The following is an 18,552-nucleotide window of genomic DNA, read 5'->3' as shown; positions in this document are numbered from 1 at the left end:
CGTACCCAGGCTACGTAACAGGGAATACATGATATTTTTACTGAGGCCACAGGTGCTAAGGGACAGCCCGGATGCAGGGAGGATCCCGCAACGAGGCCAGGGAAGCAGGAAGAATACACTATATATGAGTATATATGGGAATAGGTGTAGGTGGACATACATAAAAAGTTGATAATTAAAGAAAACAAGAAAAAGTCAAGCGCTCATTGAGTCCACGAGGTGATTGAGAGCGGAACCTGTGAATCCACTCACTCTCCTTCTGTAAGATACGTCTGTCCAAATCACCTCCTCTTGGGGAGGGGAGTATCAATTCAAGAACAGTGAACCGGAGACATGAGGGATCACCGCCATGACAGTCATTTACGTGAGTGGCCACCGGTGTTGGCTCCTTCTTGATGACATCATTAACATGTTCCAGGATTCTTCTCCTAAACTCCCGTATTGTTTTTCCCACGTAATCCATGGGACATGGGCACTGGCACAGGTAGACTAACCCCTTAGACAGGCAATTGGTGAAGTCCCGGACCTGAAACACGTGGCCTGTGGCCGAACAGGTGATTGACTTAGTGGTCAAGACATATTGGCAAGCCTTGCATCGACCACATTTGAAAACACCCATGGGTTTCCGATCAAGCCAGGATCCACTCTTCAGGGGTGGTGAAAAATGGCTCCGAACCAGGCGGTCCCTAAGGCTCCTGCCCCGTCTATAAGAGACAGAGGGGTGTTTGCTGATGATGTCCAAAAGGTCAGCGTCCATAAGTAGTAACGGCCAGTACTTGTTCAGGACTTCCCTAGTTTCATGGTTAGCGGAGTCAAAATTTGCGATGATCCGTGCCGGTTGAGGACCGTCATCGCTTCTCATTCTCGGAACTAAGAGTTCAGTCCGCGATCTAGTTGATGCACTCTGGAACGCCTCCCGAAGTACTCTTCTAGGGTAACCCCTTGCCAGAAACCTATCCTGTAGCCTCCCAGCCTCATGAAAAAAGGATGAATCATTAGAACAGTTTCTCCTTACCCTAAGGTATTGACCTTTGGGTATACCTCGTCTAAGGGGGGCAGGATGATAGCTGCTCCAATGGAGCAGGGAATTGGTAGCAGTGTTTTTCCGATAGATATTAGTTGATAAGCTGTCGCCCACCTTCGTAACCCTCACATCGAGGAAGGTGATAGACTCATAGTCCCATTCACTGGTGAACTTGAGACCCACCTGGTTATGATTTAAATCCAAGACAAACCGTCTAAAGCTAAGAGGGTCACCCTTCCAGACAATAAACACATCGTCTATATATCTGGTCCAAAATTGGACGTGATCCACCCACCAGACGACGTGGTCCGGAAATACGTGGGTGTCCTCCCACCAGCCCAGGAAGAGATTGGCGTAGGACGGGGCACACGGGCTGCCCATCGCCGTCCCCCTGAGCTGGTGGTAGAACCGTGCATCGAATAAAAAGAAGTTGTGATTAAGGGTGAACCTCAATAGCTCAAGGATGAAGGCATTGTGCGGAAAACAATGAGTCCCCCTGGTTCTAAGGTAATGGTCAACCGCTCTGAGACCCTGCTCATGTGGTATGGAGCTATAAAGGGCTTCGACGTCAATGCTACCAAGTATGCAGTCTGGATCCAGATTCAAGGTATTGATTTTATTGAGGAAGTCCATCGTGTCCCTCGTGTAGGCAGGGAGGGACACGACGAACTCCCTCAGAATCTGGTCCAGATACATACCGCAATTCTGAGTCAGAGAATTAACGCCTGAAACTATCGGACGACCTTTGAGGGGAGACGTACCCTTATGTACTTTAGGGAGGCCATAAAATGTAGCCACTAGCGGTTTCGCCGGTAGTAAAAAGGCATATTCTGCGGCGCTGATGACCTTATTATGTACGCCCTTACACAAGATATTCTTAAGTTCCCCCAGGTACAATACAGTCGGGTTGGTCTGTAAAATCTCATAACCCTCTCTGTCCTTTAGAAGATCCAGGCACATGTTTTTGTATATTAGGAAGTCCAGGATAACAAGATTGCCACCCTTATCAGAGGGCTTGATCACGATTGTGTCGTCCTTCTCAAGTGACCTTAGTGCCTGCATCTCTGCAACCGATAAATTAAAGGACTTAGGTCTCGCATACCCCAGTTGATCAAGATCTCGTGTAACCAACTGAAGGAATATGTCGATATGTTCGGAACTCGACGGAGGTGGCATTCTACTGCTTTTGGGCCGTAGCTTGGTAAATGGGCCTATGCCAGGGGTTCTATTATGTTCACTGTTGAGATCAACGAGATCCTGCAAGTCCCCATAGTCAGCCTCATCAAGACCCAATCTACAGCATGTGTCTCTGTTGGAGTTTTTAAAGAACTTATGCCATTTTAGCCTTCTACAGAAGAGATGGAGGTCCTTAGTCCAGGCGAAGAGGCTGAAGTCCGTAGTAGGTACAAACGACAGTCCCCGTCTAAGGACCCCCATCTCCTCAGGGCGAAGAGTCCGGGCAGAGAGGTTGATAATTTGAAGATCCTCCGTGGGTCCATGACCTACCGATTGCGATCCCGAAGCTGATAGGGGATCCCCCCTTTCTCTAAAAAAGAGGATGAAGAGGAGGCAGAGGAAGCGGAAGCGGGCGGCTGTTGGGGTATGACATTTGGAAAGGAGCCGGAGGGCGGGGGAGGCTGATAGACGGGGGAACCCCGGTAGCCTCTTCCCTTGCCTCGATAACCACCCTGTCTTGACCATCCCAGACCGCCCTGTCGTCTAAAGTCAGGGCGACCACGGTTAGAGGCCGCGTAACGTGGTTTCGAGTAGGAATCGGTGTCAGAAGTATCTGCGTCTGATGATGACGGTTCAGACCCAGATACCTAACTCTGTACAGTTGTATATGCCCGATTCTCCCTAAAATCGCCCAGGTCTCTCACAAATTGTCTGTGTTTGCGTTCTTTAATGAGCACCTGGAACCTATCTACAGCTGATTGTAAAGACGCCTCCCTTCTAGTGAATTCTGGATCTTCCTTGAGTTTGAGAGCCGTGTCGATTTGTTCCTTCAATTTCTTAGAAGAGCTCTCAAACAAGAGTTTCTCTTCGTCTAATAGTAGTGTCATAAGAGACAGAGAATTCTGAGTCAGAGTCTCTTCCCATCTGACCAAGAAACCTGGTGAGGAGATTCTATCGGCAGGTCGTATACGTATCCGGAGTCCCCGTGGTACGATTTTATGCTCAAGATAACTTTCAAGGGATTTAATCTCCCACCAGGACTTGATGTTATCCTTATAACAGGTGTATAGATCGCTGAATACCTGTTTCCCTGAAGCTGACTGACCCAGCGCGGGAACGTCCCTATCCGAGAAGATGTCCCTCGCTTCGTTGACCAGATCGTCAGTAAAAATGGTTCCCGACAAGAAACTAGCCATAACAAAATGCACAAATCTAAAAAGTCCAGCAAGAATGATATCAATATTATATCGAATCAGAGTAATCGTGTAGAGATCATAAAGTCCAGCAAAGATACCCTGTTAAATCATAGGATGATTAAATTTAATGAGAAATATAGACATACACATAAACAAAACTCTACACACACAATCCGAGGGGAGAGGCCAGGATACAGTCAGATGCACTGGGTAAGTGGTGGGGAATTAAATCCCTAGCACTGATACCCTAAGCTGGTCCTCTGCCCAGGGACGTCTCCTGATGGTGGGGACGCCCTGTCCACGTACCTAATCTCGACCTCCTAACTGTCCCTGGTAAAGTGACAAGTGGAGAGAGATAGGTATCCAGTGGTACCCTAGCGGATGACTAGCACAACACCAAAAAGAATGAAAGGTGTCCACTGTATAATGCCCTCGTGACCATCGCCAGGAGGTACAGGGTCCACCTAGAGGATAAAAAACACAAACAGACACACGCACATATAAACACAAATAGCAAAGGATGACCTACAACCCCGACGCGTTTCACCCACAGCAGTGGGATCATCAGGGGGTGATACAGGGTAGGTATAGTAAGGACTGGAAGCCCATGACAATAACTCTAGCAGGCCCAGACCGATGATAAATGCGTGAATAAATGCGTTGACAGATAAATACGTATATCGCAACAACAGACCCAAATTAATAAATAAATGGTTGCCACATGGCAAATTACATACGGTCACTCGGCGGCACAATTGGTGACGTTAACCGACCAGATGCCAGGTACAGATCTATATAAAGAAGCAAGGATGAAAACATAAACAACAGAGAAGGAAATACACGCGTAGCGTTAGGGAAATGAACGAGAAGTAAGTACCTGAGATTAACGAGGGCTCAGGGTCACAAAGGGATAAATTGTGAAGAGGCTCGTGGAGGGGCAAAAAGGATAGTCACCCCCAACCTACCTAGCTGTAAAAAACATACAGGATGAGCATATATTGTTCCCTAAGTGCATGACCCTCGCCCATAGCAAGTAGAACCAGAGAGAGAGGCTATTATGCAAATACCTGATAAACACTCCAGGGGTAAGGAAGGACAGTAACACAGTTCAAAACTCCATAGACATAGGGCTACCCGCCAGATGATGCCTGGAAAGCATACAGTTCTGGAAATTAACTCAGGAAGTAAACCATAAGGATTAAGTGATGGAAATAGTTAACAGGTACTTACATGGTGCCGTTGTCAGTGTGAGGAGATGGGTCTGAGGCGTTAAGAATGTAAACCCCCGCCCTTTAAATACCTTATACGCCCATTCAGTAGGGAAGAGCAATTAGCAGAGGGGAAGGACGGCTGCTGGATAACCGGTGTAATTCGGGCGTTCCAGAGTGGAACGCACGCCAGGGTGCGTCCACCCACGACATGAGCCGGACGGATATCCGGTGTATACAGTGCAGACAAGCCCAATCCTATGTAGCTGGCGTGCGGCGTGCGTGCCAGCTTGGAACGCACGTCGGAAGAGGAGCAGCTGGGCTAAGACCGGACCGGAAGTCCGGTGTGTGGAACGCATGTCAACGATCCCTCCGATTGGCAAGAAATATGTTAACCCTAAATGAGCTTGGATGGCATGATGTAGATAAAGAAAAATTAAAAATTAAAAATTAAATAATAAAAATTAAATTATAAGGATAACATCAAGTCCTGGTGGGAGATTAAATCCCTTGAAAGTTATCTTGAGCATAAAATCGTACCACGGGGACTCCGGATACGTATACGACCTGCCGATAGAATCTCCTCACCAGGTTTCTTGGTCAGATGGGAAGAGACTCTGACTCAGAATTCTCTGTCTCTTATGACACTACTATTAGACGAAGAGAAACTCTTGTTTGAGAGCTCTTCTAAGAAATTGAAGGAACAAATCGACACGGCTCTCAAACTCAAGGAAGATCCAGAATTCACTAGAAGGGAGGCGTCTTTACAATCAGCTGTAGATAGGTTCCAGGTGCTCATTAAAGAACGCAAACACAGACAATTTGTGAGAGACCTGGGCGATTTTAGGGAGAATCGGGCATATACAACTGTACAGAGTCAGGTATCTGGGTCTGAACCGTCATCATCAGACGCAGATACTTCTGACACCGATTCCTACTCGAAACCACGTTACGCGGCCTCTAACCGTGGTCGCCCTGACTTTAGACGACAGGGCGGTCGGGGATGGTCAAGACAGGGTGGTTATCGAGGCAAGGGAAGAGGCTACCGGGGTTCCCCCGTCTATCAGCCTCCCCCGCCCTCCGGCTCCTTTCCAAATGTCATACCCCAACAGCCGCCCGTTTCCGCTTCCGCTTCCTCTGCCTCCTCTTCGTCCTCTTTTTTAGAGAAAGGGGGGATCCCCTATCAGCTTCGGGATCGCAATCGGTAGGTCATGGACCCACGGAGGATCTTCAAATTATCAACCTCTCTGCCCGGACTCTTCGCCCTGAGGAGATGGGGGTCCTTAGACGGGGACTGTCGTTTGTACCTACTACGGACTTCAGCCTCTTCGCCTGGACTAAGGACCTCCATCTCTTCTGTAGAAGGCTAAAATGGCATAAGTTCTTTAAAAACTCCAACAGAGACACATGCCGTAGATTGGGTCTTGATGAGGCTGACTATGGGGACTTGCAGGATCTCGTTGATCTTAACAGTGAACATAATAGAACCCCTGGCATAGGCCCATTTACCAAGCTACGGCCCAAAAGCAGTAGAATGCCACCTCCGTCGAGTTCCGAACATATCGACATATTCCTTCAGTTGGTTACACGAGATCTTGATCAACTGGGGTATGCGAGACCTAAGTCCTTTAATTTATCGGTTGCAGAGATGCAGGCACTAAGGTCACTTGAGAAGGACAACACAATCGTGATCAAGCCCTCTGATAAGGGTGGCAATCTTGTTATCCTGGACTTCTTAATATACAAAAACATGTGCCTGGATCTTCTAAAGGACAGAGAGGGTTATGAGATTTTACAGACCAACCCGACTGTATTGTACCTGGGGGAACTTAAGAATATCTTGTGTAAGGGCGTACATAATAAGGTCATCAGCGCCGCAGAATATGCCTTTTTACTACCGGCGAAACCGCTAGTGGCTACATTTTATGGCCTCCCTAAAGTACATAAGGGTAGGTCTCCCCTCAAAGGTCGTCCGATAGTTTCAGGCGTTAATTCTCTGACTCAGAATTGCGGTATGTATCTGGACCAGATTCTGAGGGAGTTCGTCGTGTCCCTCCCTGCCTACACGAGGGACACGATGGACTTCCTCAATAAAATCAATACCTTGAATCTGGATCCAGACTGCATACTTGGTAGCATTGACGTCGAAGCCCTTTATAGCTCCATACCACATGAGCAGGGTCTCAGAGCGGTTGACCATTACCTTAGAACCAGGGGGACTCATTGTTTTCCGCACAATGCCTTCATCCTTGAGCTATTGAGGTTCACCCTTAATCACAACTTCTTTTTATTCGATGCACGGTTCTACCACCAGCTCAGGGGGACGGCGATGGGCAGCCCGTGTGCCCCGTCCTACGCCAATCTCTTCCTGGGCTGGTGGGAGGACACCCACGTATTTCCGGACCACGTCGTCTGGTGGATGGATCACGTCCAATTTTGGACCAGATATATAGACGATGTGTTTATTGTCTGGAAGGGTGACCCTCTTAGCTTTAGACGGTTTGTCTTGGATTTAAATCATAACCAGGTGGGTCTCAAGTTCACCAGTGAATGGGACTATGAGTCTATCACCTTCCTCGATGTGAGGGTTACGAAGGTGGGCGACAGCTTATCAACTAATATCTATCGGAAAAACACTGCTACCAATTCCCTGCTCCATTGGAGCAGCTATCATCCCGCCCCCCTTAGACGAGGTATACCCAAAGGTCAATACCTTAGGGTAAGGAGAAACTGTTCTAATGATTCATCCTTTTTTCATGAGGCTGGGAGGCTACAGGATAGGTTTCTGGCAAGGGGTTACCCTAGAAGAGTACTTCGGGAGGCGTTCCAGAGTGCATCAACTAGATCGCGGACTGAACTCTTAGTTCCGAGAATGAGAAGCGATGACGGTCCTCAACCGGCACGGATCATCGCAAATTTTGACTCCGCTAACCATGAAACTAGGGAAGTCCTGAACAAGTACTGGCCGATACTACTTATGGACGCTGACCTTTCGGACATCATCAGCAAACACCCCTCTGTCTCTTATAGACGGGGCAGGAGCCTTAGGGACCGCCTGGTTCGGAGCCATTTTTCACCACCCCTGAAGAGTGGATCCTGGCTTGATCGGAAACCCATGGGTGTTTTCAAATGTGGTCGATGCAAGGCTTGCCAATATGTCTTGACCACTAAGTCAATCACCTGTTCGGCCACAGGCCACGTGTTTCAGGTCCGGGACTTCACCAATTGCCTGTCTAAGGGGTTAGTCTACCTGTGCCAGTGCCCATGTCCCATGGATTACGTGGGAAAAACGATACGGGAGTTTAGGAGAAGAATCCTGGAACATGTTAATGATGTCATCAAGAAGGAGCCAACACCGGTGGCCACTCACGTAAATGACTGACATGGCGGTGATCCCTCATGTCTCCGGTTCACTGTTCTTGAATTGATACTCCCCTCCCCAAGAGGAGGTGATTTGGACAGATGTATCTTACAGAAGGAGAGTGAGTGGATTCACAGGTTCCGCTCTCAATCACCTCGTGGACTCAATGAGCGCTTGACTTTTTCTTGTTTTCTTTAATTATCAACTTTTTATGTATGTCCACCTACACCTATTCCCATATATACTCATATATAGTGTATTCTTCCTGCTTCCCTGCTGCCCTGGCCTCGTTGCGGGATCCTCCCTGCATCCGGGCTGTCCCTTAGCACCTGTGGCCTCAGTAAAAATATCATGTATTCCCTGTTACGTAGCCTGGGTACGTGAAGTACCCGAATGTAACTGCTTGGTGTGGCCTTGCATCGTTTCACACCTTCCAGGGGACGCCCTTGTCATCATCAAGGTAGCCCTACTTCTGTATCTGAGGATATGCATTCACATATTCATTAGTCTATCCTTATCATCTCTGGCACAGATCCATTTTTTCTCCCTTCCTGATTCATTTTTTTCTTTGCCCGTTTTTCCATGATTACCCTCTCTGGTATGTACCCCACATGTGGCCAGGGTTAATCTTTATTATTTAATTTTTAATTTTTCTTTATCTACATCATGCCATCCAAGCTCATTTAGGGTTAACATATTTCTTGCCAATCGGAGGGATCGTTGACATGCGTTCCACACACCGGACTTCCGGTCCGGTCTTAGCCCAGCTGCTCCTCTTCCGACGTGCGTTCCAAGCTGGCACGCACGCCGCACGCCAGCTACATAGGATTGGGCTTGTCTGCACTGTATACACCGGATATCCGTCCGGCTCATGTCGTGGGTGGACGCACCCTGGCGTGCGTTCCACTCTGGAACGCCCGAATTACACCGGTTATCCAGCAGCCGTCCTTCCCCTCTGCTAATTGCTCTTCCCTACTGAATGGGCGTATAAGGTATTTAAAGGGCGGGGGTTTACATTCTTAACGCCTCAGACCCATCTCCTCACACTGACAACGGCACCATGTAAGTACCTGTTAACTATTTCCATCACTTAATCCTTATGGTTTACTTCCTGAGTTAATTTCCAGAACTGTATGCTTTCCAGGCATCATCTGGCGGGTAGCCCTATGTTTATGGAGTTTTGAACTGTGTTACTGTCCTTCCTTACCCCTGGAGTGTTTATCAGGTATTTGCATAATAGCCTCTCTCTCTGGTTCTACTTGCTATGGGCGAGGGTCATGCACTTAGGGAACAATATATGCTCATCCTGTATGTTTTTTACAGCTAGGTAGGTTGGGGGTGACTATCCTTTTTGCCCCTCCACGAGCCTCTTCACAATTTATCCCTTTGTGACCCTGAGCCCTCGTTAATCTTAGGTACTTACTTCTCGTTCATTTCCCTAACGCTACGCGTGTATTTCCTTCTCTGTTGTTTATGTTTTCATCCTTGCTTCTTTATATAGATCTGTACCTGGCATCTGGTCGGTTAACGTCACCAATTGTGCCGCCGAGTGACCGTATGTAATTTGCCATGTGGCAACCATTTATTTATTAATTTGGGTCTGTTGTTGCGATATACGTATTTATCTGTCAACGCATTTATTCACGCATTTATCATCGGTCTGGGCCTGCTAGAGTTATTGTCACGGGCTTCCAGTCCTTACTATACCTACCCTGTATCACCCCCTGATGATCCCACTGCTGTGGGTGAAACGCGTCGGGGTTGTAGGTCATCCTTTGCTATTTGTGTTTATATGTGCGTGTGTCTGTTTGTGTTTTTTATCCTCTAGGTGGACCCTGTACCTCCTGGCGATGGTCACGAGGGCATTATACAGTGGACACCTTTCATTCTTTTTGGTGTTGTGCTAGTCATCCGCTAGGGTACCACTGGATACCTATCTCTCTCCACTTGTCACTTTACCAGGGACAGTTAGGAGGTCGAGATTAGGTACGTGGACAGGGCGTCCCCACCATCAGGAGACGTCCCTGGGCAGAGGACCAGCTTAGGGTATCAGTGCTAGGGATTTAATTCCCCACCACTTACCCAGTGCATCTGACTGTATCCTGGCCTCTCCCCTCGGATTGTGTGTGTAGAGTTTTGTTTATGTGTATGTCTATATTTCTCATTAAATTTAATCATCCTATGATTTAACAGGGTATCTTATCTTTATTACAGAGCATTACTGTCGTCACAAAGAGAACTCTGCACTCACTCACACCACATCCACACACACACAATCACACACTTGGGTAATGCAGACCCAATCATCAATGAACCTCAAACTGTGCCCTCCGCTTGTACCCATATTCCCCAGATTTTGTCAAATCGATCAGGCACTCCTCTTGCTTCGTATGTCAATTTATACATCTGAAGGTCTTTGTTAATAAGTTGCACCCACTGATCCACCGTGGGGCACTTGGGTGGTTTCCAGTTCAACAATATGTTCTTCCTACCATAAAACATTAGTAACAGTAGCAAAATTCTACTATACTTGGATGGGGTCACATCAGAAACCAGCCCCATAACGCATATTATTGGATCACAGATCCCTGGAAGCCCCAACTTAACACTAATAAAATTGCACACTCCCTTCCAGTATATCTGCATTGTCGGACACCTCCAAACCATGTGAAAAAAGGATCCTCTGTCCCCCCCACATCTGTCACATCCAGGACTCGGTATCTGCCGCATCTGGCACAAACGCATCTGGGTCAGATATACCCTATGTATCCATTTGACCTGAATGAGTTGATCCCGAGCGCTTATAACAGACTTCCTCCACCCTAGACGCCATTCCTCCAAGTGAGAGTCTTCTAGTTCTGGGATATCCGCCAACCATCTAACAAATGATCGCTGGATAGGGGATTCTTGCATCTTAATAATTTCAACATAAAAGGAAGAAATTGGTTTGTGTGATTGTACTCTCCTAGCTACAGATTCCAGAGGACCACACTTTAAGCTTAGGGTCAAAGATTGGAACTGCTTATCACAAGCGTGTCTCAATTGGAGGAACCGGTAAAAACTCGTCCGAGGTAACAGGAATTCCGACTGCAGACTCTCAAAGGAGCGAAAGATCCCATCTTGGAACAACTGTGTCAAATATTTAAGCCCTTTCCTAGGCCAAAATTCAAAATCTGACAGGTGTAAAAGCTCAGGGAGGTGCTTATTACGAAATAGTGGGATATACGGAGACCAGGTTTCTCCTGCTTGGGTATCCATATGTGTATTCACAAATCTCGCCCATGCCTCTATAACCATCACCATGGCCTCCGTATATCTCCCATGAACCAGAGTTCCGCCCCCCCCCTATAAACCAGGTTCGTTAGAGCTTCATACGACCCAACTAGCGCCGCCTCCAACACCACTGCTGGATTATTGGCATCCGCTCTAATCCACCAGGAAGCATACATCAGGCATGTCGCTATGTAGTAAATATACATGTCTGGAAGTTGCAAACCCCCTTGTAAGTAGGAAGCTTTCAATGTCTTTCTTGCTATTCTTGGGGACTGGTGACACCATAAGAATCGAGACATGACTTTGTCTAAAACATCAAAATGGGACTTAGGAATCTTTACTGGAGCTGCTCTATACACATATAATAGCTTAGGCAACAGCACCATTTTAATAATGTTGATTCTGCCTATTAAGGTAAAGGGTAGATTTTCCCAGGCTTCCAACTTACGTGTAACGTATTCCATAGTGGGTCTCAGATTCAAAAGACAGAATTGCCGAGGGTCTCTATGGATATGAATCCCTAAATAAATAAAGCTGTCCACCACTCTCAGGGGAGACACCGGAGAAATATCTACCCCTTCATCTACATCTACTATGCATAGACTGGATTTAGCCCAGTTCACTCGCAAGCCAGAATATCTCCCATATCCATTCACCACATCTAGCAGGGTTTCTAAGGAAGGGCCAGGGTCAGCTAAGTACACCAACAGGTCGTCCGCGTATAGCGACACTTTCTCTTGTATCCCGGCTATCGACCACCCCTCTATCAAGGAGCTATTATTGATTAATTGTGTAAGGGGTTCCATTATCAGGGCAAACAGCAGTGGTGACAGGGGACAACCCTGCCTTGTGCCCCTATACAGTCTAAAAGATCGGGAAGTAAATCCATTTACTCTAATGCGCGCTGTGGGCGCCTGATACAGCAGTTGGACCCATTTAATAAAAGAGGGAGGGAAATGAAGGCGGGACATTGTCTCCCAAATAAAATGCCATTCTACTGAGTCAAAGGCTTTCTCATTATCGAGAGACGCCAGGACCCTTGATCCCGCATTATCATGCCTGACCTGCAAGTTTGTAAATAGCCTCCTAAGGTTAATATCCGTTGTCTTTCCAGGCATAAAACCAGATTGGTCGGGATCAATGATAGATAGGACTACTCCACTAAGTCGCTTGGCCAAAACTTTGGCTAAAATTTTGGCGTCAGTATTCAGTAGGGAAATAGGCCTATATGACGCACAGTGGTCCGGAGACTTCCCAGCTTTATGAATAACCACAATGGTAGCCTCTCCAAAGGATAAAGGCAGCCCACCAGATTCATAGGCGTAGTTAAACAGTTTTAGCAATCGTGCAGATTGTAACTCAGCATCTAATCTGTACCATTCCACTGGGAAGCCATCCGGACCAGGTGATTTCCCCACGGCCATATCTCCAATCGCAGCTTTAATCTCCCCTTCATCAATAGCTCCCTCTAAGTACTTACAGTCCGTCCTCGGTAATGGTGTAAGGGGAATGGCTTGAAGGAAAGATCGGATCTCTTCCGGGGTCAAGCTAATTTTAGAGCTATACAGGTCTGCGTAAAACTGGGCAAACTGCTCGCAGATATCTCCCGGCCGATATACCCTTGAACCATCCCCACATGTAATGTGCGGGACCACCGTCTGAGGAGTCTCAGTCCTAGCCAGGAAGGCCAAAGCTCTCCCGTTCTTATCTCCGTCAGCAAATACTAAGCGCCTTTGATACAATAGTTTCTTCTGGGTATACTCAGTTAGGTGTAAACTAAGTTTCCTCTGTGCCTCATCCCATAGCCTACGACTCTCTGCATTCGGGCTTACAATAAAGGCCTATTCTTTCTCTACTACTTCTCCTTCTAACTTAGTCCTAGTAGCTGTCAACTCCTTCCTGTGCGTAGCTATCGCCTGAATCAGAGTGCCACGTAATACCACTTTAAAGGCCTCCCACTCCACTGACGGGTTAGTTGAGCCCTCATTAAATTCCCAATAGTCCTTCATACCTTGCTGTGCAGACCAAACTACAAGTAGGACCTCCAGCCATTTACTATTGAGTCTCCATATTCTTTCAGCCGGTGTAAGAGGTTGTTTTAGGATTACCAACAGGGGGGCATGGTCAGAAATACCTCTTGGCAAATAATCAGCTACCACCAGAGAGGACAACAGGTCTCTACTAAGGAACACTAAGTCTATCCGGGAGAGAGCTGCGTGAGAGGCAGAGTAACAGGAATATTGACGTATCTCCGGATGCAAATACCTCCAACCCTCCGTTAAATCAAACACCTCAGCCCAGGAGCTTAACGTCTCATTATGGGTGTCACTGGGGCGAAGCCGATCCAGCGAACGGTCTAGGACCACATTGTAGTCTCCAAGCACAATCAGAGGCATCGGGGCCAAGGATGCTACACGTCTCATAATCTCATCAAAAATTTCCCTCCGAAAGGGGGGGGGGGAACATAAACACCCACCACAAGGTAGTCAATGCCTCCGATTGCAGCATGAAGAATCACAAAACGTCCCAACATGTCATTATGCACATAATGCAACCGGAAGGGAAGGGATTTCGCCACCAAAATTGATACACCTCTAGCTCTAGAATTATATGCAGCGTGATAGGCTGCGTCCACCCATGGCCTCCGTAGTGCCAAGAGTTTGCGTCCCTGCAGATGTGTCTCCTGCAATATCAGTACGTCTGGGTTGTGATTACGTAAAAAATTAAAGACCAGAGATCATTTAATTTTGTCATTGAGACCTCTGACATTCCAGGAGACGAAACGACAGACCGTCATCATGGCGGTTTGATAAAACAATGATCCCAAAAGAACCTGCACCACCCAAGTCATACACTCACACACTCATACCCACTCCTCACATTCAAATCCAAAAACTTCCCAGAAGCCCAAAACACCTGGCACCACCCCCCTCCCTGCCCAGATAACCAACACATCCAAGCCTAAATACCCACCCCCCATTCGTCTCTTAGAGAAAATAGGGACGAAGACCCGTACTCAATCAACTAATCTAGGTAAACCACTGAACCTAACCTAGACAGCAGAGTAGCTTAACCGTCACACAATCAGCTCCATCATACAGTGTAGTCATCTGAAAGTATATACTGAGACCCTCAGCCCAGACGTCTCGTTATACTCAGCCCCTGCGGTCAAGCCAGTCTGAGGCCTCCTCAGGGTTGGTAAAGAATTTCACCAGATCACCGTCCTGGATTCTGAGCCGCGCTGGATACATCATGGCGTAGACAAGTCCCTTTTCCCGTAGCCGGGTCCTCACTGCTGTAAATTGTTTACGTTGCTTCTGCACCTCTGCAGAGAAGTCCGGGTAGAAAGAGATCCGGGTGTTGTCAAAACGTATGTCCTTTAGACGGCGGGCAGCCGCCAGCACAGCATCTCGGTCCCTATAGTTCAGGACCTTAAAAATGAAAGGACGGGGTGGGGCCCCCGGAGGTAGAGGACGAGTAGGAATCCTGTGGGCCCGCTCAATTGCAAAAGTCCCTGAGAGATTTATCGGATTCAGGACTTGTTTAATGAGGTTCTCTCAAACTCCTCAGGTGTGGTACCTTCCGCCTTTTCGGGTAGACCCATAATGCGGACATTGTTCCGTCTATTACGGTTCTCCGCGTCCTCAACTTTCGCCATCAGGGTCTTGACTTAATTCTGGAGGGTGTGAATTTCAGAATCTTCACGCTGAGCTCTGTCTTCCACGTCACTTAGTCTCCTTTCAACCTCGGTCGTTCTCTCTCTTATCTTGTCAATATCGTGCCTGAGGAGAGTTAGATCAGCTTGTACATGATCAATTTTAACTGTGAGTGCAGTCTGACAACCAGTGATAGCCGCCATAACTTTCGCCAGATCACCCTCCGGCTGTGTAGAAGGGGCCCCAACCATTCTATCTTCCGTTTGACTCATATTGTCCAGCATTAATTTAGGCGGGATAGCCGGCCCTGAGGTGCCTGTTTTCCGGCCCATAAGGCGGCCACTCTTTTGCTAGTGACAGTATTAGCAGGCCACCAGCCTTCACTTTCCCCAAGAATAAACGTACTTCAGCTGCGTCACTGAGTTGAATGAGCCTTTACTGTAGCATAAGGGACAACCTCACCACCTCCAGCACAGCGATCTTCTCCTCCAGGTATGAACCTGTTAAATTGCAGGCACAGAAAAGCAGAAGGACAGGAGGGTCCACGGCACCGCCAGGCCAGCACCAGTAGTGGAGAGAGAAGGCCCCGAACCACTGACTCGCGGCCAAGATGGCGCCCGTCACATCAGACATGTGGGGGAAACTTTACTTCAGCCGGTCAGCCAGCAGAGAGCCCGGGGGTCACTCCGACCTGCAGCACCAGGCTCCGCTTGCTCACCGGCACTGGCAGGTACAATGTCTGTACTTCCCACCCCTCCCGCTCTCACCGGGAGGTCTGCAGTCCGGGGTGTCTTGCTGTGTGCAGGCCGCGCAGAAGGGGGGACCAGTCAGGCAGTGACGGTGACAGCCGCAGGGTAGATGGTCGGGTCACCGGTAAGCAGACCGGTTGTTGGTTCCCGCAGAGGGTCTTTATTGAAAAAAAAAACAGGATCTGTGCAGTCAGATAGACAGGATAATGCCAGGATGATAGCGGAGCCGAAGTAACTTGCGACCTCACACCATAGCAGTCAGGCCACGCCCCACTGAGCATTTCTAAATGTTCATTGTGTTACCCTAAACAAATAAATTACACTTTTAATTTCATTTGCAGATTCAATAAGTATTATGCATTTTTGTACTTGCTGCCTTTTATGCAAATTAACATAAGAGTTATATCTTACTTGTGTGACCAGAGAAGTCATATTTTCAAGTTCTGACTCGTCTCAGGTTAATTTGCATATTTATCAAATCGTTGTTTTTTTTTACACAATAAAAGCACACAGAGCTATGGGGACTGGGTATTGCGGATGTGTTAGCGGCCATCTAGCAGCCCATGTCCTCAGCTCTATACCCAAAATCCAGGTGACAGGTTCCCTTTAACATTTGAAGGGCTCTTATTACTGCCCATGGTACTGGGCGACCACAGGGGGAGGAGAAGGAACTGGAGGGGGGCACTGTGGGTAGTCTCCTACTCACCTGTCCAAAGTCTTCTGCCCCCCTGGCTCTAGCCGGATCACCACCTTCGGTGTGCGGCCCCTTGGTGAGGGACTGTACACTGGAAACAGAGGGGACTTTCGCTGGGGCGGCCGTGGTGATGCCATTGCTGGCGGGAGACAGAGGTTTTTACGGGAACCTCTGGTCCTTCTTTTCTTTCGGAGAGTGGAAACGAGCAGGGGGTTTGGGTGACCCCCTTGTCTCCGGTCTCCTGGTTGGGAGTGCAGGCTGTTTAAAAGACTGCCTGAAGCTTCCCGCTAGAAGGAAAAAAAGAGACAAAATTAGTAAACTAGATCTGCCTTCCTACAGACACTAAGCTAAAACGGATTTAGCATAATCCCTGTAGGAAGGGTATAGCTGAAGAGGGAGGAGCTCACACTTTTGTGCTTAGTGTCCGCCTCCTAGCGGCAACAGCTATTCCCATGGTCAAGGCCTGTGTCCTCCAATGAACGGAAAAGAAAGTTATGTATTTCACCTTTTGCATTTTATGTCGTTTATGTACAATTAAATCTATGGTAAGCTCTAAAGCTCAGCCATAACATTAACCCCCCCCCCTAATAGAGTGTAGGGCCCCTTTGTGCTGTGAAAACAACGCTAACCTGTCAACGCTATGTAGTCCACAAACCTCTCTGAGGGTCTGTTCATCCACAGCTGTAAAATCAGTAGCTGAAAACAAGTCGATTTTGGTGTCAGATTTGTCATTTGGTGGTGGTTTTAGAGTAGTTTTTGGTTGAGGTTTTTCTGCTTCCCCTATGAAATCCACATCAAATTGGCTTCAAAGTATTAACATGTCACTTCTCAATCATTTATCAAATCAACTACGAGAATAACCTCTACCATTTTTACACTGTGTGCACAAGGTGGTGTTTTTGTTTTTACATTGAAGGAGTTGTGAATGTGGATTCGCAGAGGAAAGCGCCTCTTAGCTTTGTGAACATTCCCTGAAGGTGTCCTGTACAGTAGTACCTTCCCCGAAACGTTAGCAGCAGATCTTTTACATCCCGTAGGCTGTGGGGTGAGGCTTCCATCCCACAGAACTGTGGAATTTTGAGGCCAGATCAATATCCCGAACTATTGTGACGTTCCTCGCACCATTTCTAAACATTATTTTGCAATATTGCACATTATCCTGCTGAAAGAAACCGCTGCCATGAGGGCTGTTTGTGGTCATTACAATGTTTAGGTAGGTGGTGCATGTGAAAATAAAAGCCACATGACCCAGATTATCACACTGCCTCTGGCCTGATTTCTTGGTGCCATCTGCTCCATAGGTAAGCAATGTACAGTGGTGCCCCTGCACTTGACCATCCACATGATGTAAAAGAAAACCTGGTTCATCTGCCGCCTTCTATACGTTGTAGGTGCATTCAGCAGTGACCATGGGCATGTGTCCCATTTGTCTATCCAGCAGGCATTAGCAATTTTTGAAACAACAAGCACCAGCGGCTCAACCCCTCACCTAAATGGATGAGGTGCTCACCTAGAGCGGCCCACCCTTAGGCCTGGAAGGACGTGAATGTATAAAGGAAAATAGGGGCACACTGCAAATGGGAGCACTAAATCCACTATGTGGATGTAATTTATTAAAAGACACAAATTAAAAACTATACACATAAAATAGTACAATAGGCGACATGGTATGGAGCGACGTGGTATAATGTCCAGCACATACACCCCAAAAAAACTCCTATACTAGATGTATCTTCCCTTATTTGTTATATCGAAACAGAACGCTTCTAGGATCGTCCAGCTAGGGCAAAAGTCACTCAGGTAGTAACTATAACCTGCCGATATAAAGTGGGCAGGTAACTGTGACACTATGAGGGGCTGTATCTTTCAAGATCCAGGTATAGTCCAGTACGTACTTAGCTGAAATCAATAAACAGTCACTGGTACCTTGAGGGCTGCTGCCGCAGCTATGCCTGCAAGTGCACAAACACCAGGACACACTCCTAAGTAGGAGCTGGGTCTTACCCTTCACTGCGTGGTAGCATCGATGGTCTCAGGCGGCCGCACACCAGCGGCGTCCCACGTGGTGTGCTGGACCCGTACGCAACGTCCCACGTGACCTGGTTGCTGAAGAGATCAGCAGGAACCTAAATGACGTCACTGGTACGCGACGATATCTTGAGATCGAGTATCTTTGAATATTCAGTCTCTCTTGAATTTTTCAGTTCTTTCGATT

Source organism: Bufo bufo, chromosome 1 (genome assembly GCF_905171765.1).
Source record: "Bufo bufo chromosome 1, aBufBuf1.1, whole genome shotgun sequence".
Taxonomy (NCBI): Eukaryota; Metazoa; Chordata; class Amphibia; order Anura; family Bufonidae; genus Bufo; species Bufo bufo.
This window is presented reverse-complemented; position numbering follows the sequence as displayed.